The sequence below is a fragment of the Poecilia reticulata genome, chromosome 12 (genome assembly GCF_904066995.2).
Source record: "Poecilia reticulata chromosome 12, P_reticulata-male-v2, whole genome shotgun sequence".
NCBI classification, from domain to species: domain Eukaryota; kingdom Metazoa; phylum Chordata; class Actinopteri; order Cyprinodontiformes; family Poeciliidae; genus Poecilia; species Poecilia reticulata.
The window spans coordinates 9,372,800-9,379,080 of NC_088841.1; positions in this window are offsets into that span (position 1 = coordinate 9,372,800).

A 6,281-nucleotide genomic window follows, 5' to 3' on the forward strand; every position below is an offset into this window, starting at 1 on the left:
GTTTCAACGTTGTTGTGTTGCATATTTGCCCTGCATTTCAAAAGTATAAAAAAAGGTACATTGCTTTTGGTAAAGAACACTTTAAAATCAAGCTGCATGGTGGCACAGTTGATATCCGTCTCTCTAGGGGTGTTCGTCTCTGTGTTGCATGTTCGTGATGAGATGGGGTTGGGTTGCTGTTGCCGATGGACCGGCAACCTGCCAGCGGTGCGCTTCTCATAATGACCACTGAAGATGGCCACCAGCCCACTTCCACACCCCCAATTCCCCACAGAATCCAACATAGTCATGACTGTTGCATAATTTACGCAAGGGCAACGCAATTGTTGCAGCAAAAAAAACGAAATTTTTTTCAATCTCATTCTGCACTCTGCCAATGTTCTGTCTGCATTAATGAAGATCCCCTCTCCTCAGCATTTGTAATGCGTTAAGAAGCTGCAACAGCTGTTATTTTCTGATTAATTCAGTTAAAAATTTTATACACTGATCATTCCACTGATAGTCAGATGCTTATTACGTTCAGGAAAAACCAGCAAATGTAAGACGACGTCACACTGCAACCAACCTTTCATTAAAACACTCATGACATGTAAAAATCACATGTTTAGAAGAAGTGACACATACTTCAGAGCCATGAGTTGTTTCATAAAGTACACTTTAGTCTCCCTTTGGACTCGTATAAAGGATATTTTTAAATACTCCAACATGTGGCAAAGTTAGCTTGCAGGAAGAGTTGCGTCAAATATTACTGTCAGTGATGATGCTTCTAAAGTAGGGGACTGCATGTGAAAAAATAAATGAAATATTAGTAATATATGCAAAAAAAATAAAAATGAGAGGCATTAAACTGCTGAAAGCATTTATCAAAATGCCTTTAGCTGAGTTGATTGTAATGTTTATACATATTTTCTCAGAGATGTTGCTGGTGTATTGAATTTCTCTGTGTCCCTGACTCACTCAGCACATTATACCGTAAACTGAACAGGGCAGAGAACCAAAGAAGTGCTTTGGTTGATGTTTTTTGATGGACCCAAAAGACTTCGAGCTGTTTTGAATTATTAAAATCCCATCCATTTCAATTTTAAGACATTGTGTCTCTGAGCAAATGCACATGTGTAAGCAAAACCCTCACTGTTCAATCTATCAACCATTGACCCAAAATCAACAACACCCCCCATTCTCACACATCCACCTCACCCCTGCCTCTGTCTTAGAGACTACCAGTGGCACCTTGTTGTATTTTTAATGTCTCCTCATTTTCCAGAGGTGTGTAATAAATATTTTATAGAACCCCCCATGGCCTTGGGAGACTGAGAGCAACCCCAGCCCACCAGGCCACACAGGCTGTGAAATATTCACATTCAGCAGCCTGCACTGCAAAGTCAACTAGAACATTTCAAAAGAAATTTAAATGGGGCCTGCCAAAGTGTGCCCGTGTGATGCTGCAAATTTGAGTGGCACTGTTTTGTGTCAGACTTTTGTTTAGAGTTGAATTTTGCTCATTTTGTGTTAATTATGTCGCCAAAGTTACTCGAAATGGCAACAAAAGTAATAGCTCCCCTCTCGGGATCGAGCCGCACGTTTTGATATATATATTGTGAAGGGGGCACACAGCGGCACGAGCCACATTAATGGTACTAGGAAGAGACAGTTATTTTGAGGTGTAGAACAATAGGTGCCTGCCTATGCATTGCTGTGGCAGGCCCCAATAACACGCCAGCAGTGACCCCCCTCCATCTGTATTCTGTCACAACACAATGGAAAAACCTAAGAAAAAGTTAAGATTCATGTGCACATCTTTGCATGTAGGATTATGCCTACTCATTGGTTATGATTTTCTGCATTTACGCGTTTGAGCTTACTTTAACACCAACATCGATATTACCGAGATCGACCACAACCCCCAAACACTGCAAGACTCCCCTGCAGCAGGATTATGTAGCCCTTCTTTGTGCAAAACCTGCGCACAGCTAAAGATGCCTAAGGCATTGATTCCTCCTGATAATTCCCAGTCCCATTGAGCATTCCTGCTCTGCAGGAAGACTCAAAAGATCGGCTGCTGATTTTTCAGAGACAAACTCCCTATGAACCATTCTCATCTCTAAGGCTGATGGAGAAGAGACAGTTTTCTGTGTAACAACGAGACAAATAATAAACCACATGTCACGTTCCAGAAACCTTTTATTGTATTTTTACTGGGTTTTATGTGATAGATCAACACAAACATACCTGGTAAAGCAGAAAGAAAGGGATTCATGCATGCTTTTTTCTACAAATAAGTCTTTTAGAGCTTGTCCACACCAGCCTTGCCTTTAAGTTTTCAAGTCTTATCACAGATTCTATTAAAAATTTTGTTTTAAGACTTTGACTGGGGCACTGTGATTGATTAAAACCTTTAACAGTAGCTCTGGCTGTATGTGTAGTTTGACATTTTGTGATATTTTGAGAATTAATTCTCACTAACAACACTGACCTGGGCAGTGCTGCTGTAGGGTCGACCCCTCCAGTCTACTCTAACATGTTTGCAGCCTCTGGCAGCTTTTTTACAGACAATTTAACTTCGCCCATCTTCCCATCAACTTCCCTCTATGAGGATGTTCTGAGCATGAGTCTGCCACCAGTGTGGATGGTGGATGATGTGTTCAGGATGACCGATTCATCTGACTGGAACTCCTTGTTCCACATCGTCTCCAACATACACTTTAAACAGGACTTATTATTGCCTTTTCTTCAGAGTTCAAACATTGGGATATTGTTACACTGCCATACCCTACTAAAGTAAATCTGTATTGTTCTTTATGATGCTGCTTGTCTTCTATTGCTTTACCATAAACTTCTAACGCAGGGGTCCCCAAACTTTTTCCTGTGAGGGCCACATAACTTTTCCCTTCTCTGGTGGGGGGCCGGAGTCAGTTTGTAACAGAAAAGGTGTGACGATTGCAGGAGTGCCTAAATGTAAAAATATATTGTTCTCCAGAAAGCACAATCAGATAACATTCTCTGGGTTCTTCACAGAACAAGTCAGGAAATAAATAATAACACTATTAATAATGAAATAAATAATAACCAAATAACCTTCTCTGGGTTCTTCACAGAAAAATCCAGGAAGGAGTCTGTATTTGCCGAACTATGAGCCGCACCGGACTATAAACCACAACCCCAAAGTTTTTTGTTTTTACCAGTAAACATATACATCTAAGCCTCAGATATCTCTGCCGCTCCAGGTTTTCCACAACGATGCAGCAGCAGCAGAGGGGGGGGCAGACACCCAAAATTTGAGTCATAACAGGTCAGTTGAATATCACATTTATTAGGGTTGAAAAAGAAAAAGTTGCCAAAATTAGATTTAACAGTACTGATTACGAACGGTAACTGTAACAGTAAAAGTGCTGATTCTTCGTGTCTGCTACTAGCATGTGTTAAATCAGAGATCCACCTTTTTATTACCGCGGACCGGTCAAGACTTGGAAATTTTGGTGGGGGCCGGGGTGTTAGAGGAGGAGGGGGGATGAACAGTCAGATAAGGCTTCTGCATGTTGGTGTTCCCACTAAATACTGAATGTGCCCAGTTTGGGTTGTCTGGACCCTTTTATCGCAGCCTGTGGGTTTTTTCCTGACTGGGAACAAGAATACGACCTGCTGAATGTGACAGGTAGCCAATCAGAAAGCGCGGTGACGTAAGAACAGAGGGGAATCCCAAACAGCTGACATATCGCGCAACTGAGAGTCCGGTGGATATCGGAGATGATATGTGGAAATGTTTATTATTAAATCTAAATCTAAAGGTCATTATTATGTTTATTCAGTTAAAAATGTTAACTATGAAAAAACATATTCACCTCCAAATCATAGTGCAGCAAATAGAGCGGCTGCTCCCGTCGTCTTTTATCCACCGCCTTTTCTTTTTGTTACGTCTTTTATCTCTTAAAATGACTCCACAAACTATCACTACTGCTTCTACATCGTCATCCTTGTTTGGTTATTCTAAATTCCCGCTATGTTGGAGGTTTTACTGGATTATCCTCTGGAATCGGGATGTTCGTGACTGGAATCGGTTCGTGTTGCTCCTGCCTTGGACACACGAACCGATCGAACCTGTTATACTTTTATCAGCTCTGTGGTCACAGAGGTTTGGAGAATCGGCCGATAATTCTTATATCTTTCCGTCTAAACCAGACTTAAGACTCACAAGCCGTGAGCTTGTTTCTCTGCAACGAGACAGTCCCATCTGGGAGTGATGAGAGACCATGACACCTGAAGTGTTGCTTATATCCATAGCCTGCTTGGTCTCTACGTGGTGAAGCAGCTTGAAGCTTCATTTCCTCATTAGCAGCCGGTCGCCGCATGTTACGCAGAGCGGCTTGTAACGTGGGACTCACCTGTGGGCCTTTTCCTCTTTGCAAAGAAACTTTCCAAAGACATTTGATCTGTTTCTTACTCATTTTGCTGCTTGTTGGCTCAATGTTGGCGCGCAAGTAACCGAGACTTCCAATGATTCACTTCCTGCTAAAGAGCCCCCTGGTGGTTGAAGAAAAATTCGCATATAAACGGCTTACAGTCCGGAAAATACGGTAGATGAAAAAAAAATCTGAATGCTTTCTGGTATTGTTCAGGGGGCCGGACTAAATGTGGAGGCGGGCCGGTTTGGGGATCACTGCCTTCACAGGTGATAATTGGTTGCACTGAAATGTGAGGTGTAGGAGTAAAGGGGGCTGAATATAAGTGCTTACCACAGTTTAAATACTATATTATTTTATTTGTGTATTTATTTATTCTAGTTTTATTTCTTAAAAATATTGAAAACAATATATCATTTTCATTTCGCTTCAAATGTATCCCACACTGTAATTATTTATTTATTTATTTTCAAGAAAATACAATTGTTATTACACTGTGAGGTGTGTTTTGTTTTTTTCAGTGCTCTTCCATTCTCCTCTGGGGAAAACTGAGAAACTTTTAACGCTTTTATCAAAGGCGTTTCAGTCTGTACTGTTTACAGTACAGACTGAAATACCTAACACACACACACACATGCACACACTTCCTGTCTAATGAAACATGACAGAGGAGAAGCCTGTGATCTCAGTGCTTTTCATTTGCAATTCATTGTAGTTGCCCATCTTTAACCTTCTCTCTGATCAGATGTTTCTTTCATATAAACACTTGTTGTGTACTGGGAGGAAGCTTTCCACAATCAAAGAGAATCTCTCGAAGCTCCCTGTTAGACTGAAGCACAATGCTGCATGTCTTTTTCTGCATTGCAGCATATAACAAAATGAAATATCTTCATTCAGGACATCTATTAGAACAGAATATTTTTAAGAAAACCATGGAAAGTCATCATACCCCTTGAACATTTTCTCAATTTCTGTATTTTATTTTTCATTTTTAAAGAAAAACCAACACAATGTAGTGCATAGTTATGAATTCTTATGGTTTTTATAAGTCTGTTGATGAACAGAATATTTGTGGTGAGCTTTTTTTATTCAGCATCATGGACACCAGAGATCACTTTTTGTATGGGAAAATCTGTTGAAGGTATATGTTAGTTGCACACTTTGCAAATCTGGCATTTATGAAGTGCTTAAAATTTACATAAATTGAAGTTTTTGGTATATGTGCTTGGAAAGTAATGCTATTACCTAAGCATGACACACCCAAATTGTGGTGGCAGCATCATGCTGTGGTGATGATGTTCTTCAACAGGGTTGGGGAAGTTGGTCAGAGTTTATTAAAATAAATAGTTTGAAGTTTGTACTCTAAAATACATAAAAGGGATTACAGAGGTGTGAAAACGTTTTAGAGAAACTCGACAGCATAAAATATTAATAATTTCAATATAAAAAAAATTTTTTAGATTCATTAAATCTATTATTTTTTTCAAACAATAAACTGAAAACCACAATTCCCACAACGCAGTTTTCGAGTGGGGCCTCAGTTCCGGGTGTTTTCATGCCGTTTTTCTTTTTTCTTTTTTTTTTCTTTCAGACTTAAGTGTTTTGAGATTGACTTGGATATTTTTGCATGAACATAAATCACATACCCAAGAATCTGACAATAGTTCTAACATGTTTTGTTCTTCTTGTAAGTCTGATAAAAAATAATAATAATAAAATGATACAAATGCCAAAGTGTAGCTGCTGTTTAAACTGTTGAACAGACGTCTTTCAACGTCACTTTGCTTTCTTTGATGGCGCTTTTTGTTGGGGAATTTTTTTTTTTGTCTTCTGCCAGTGGAATGTTAGTATGTGAGGGGCAAATGATAACTCCAGCTCCAGGGT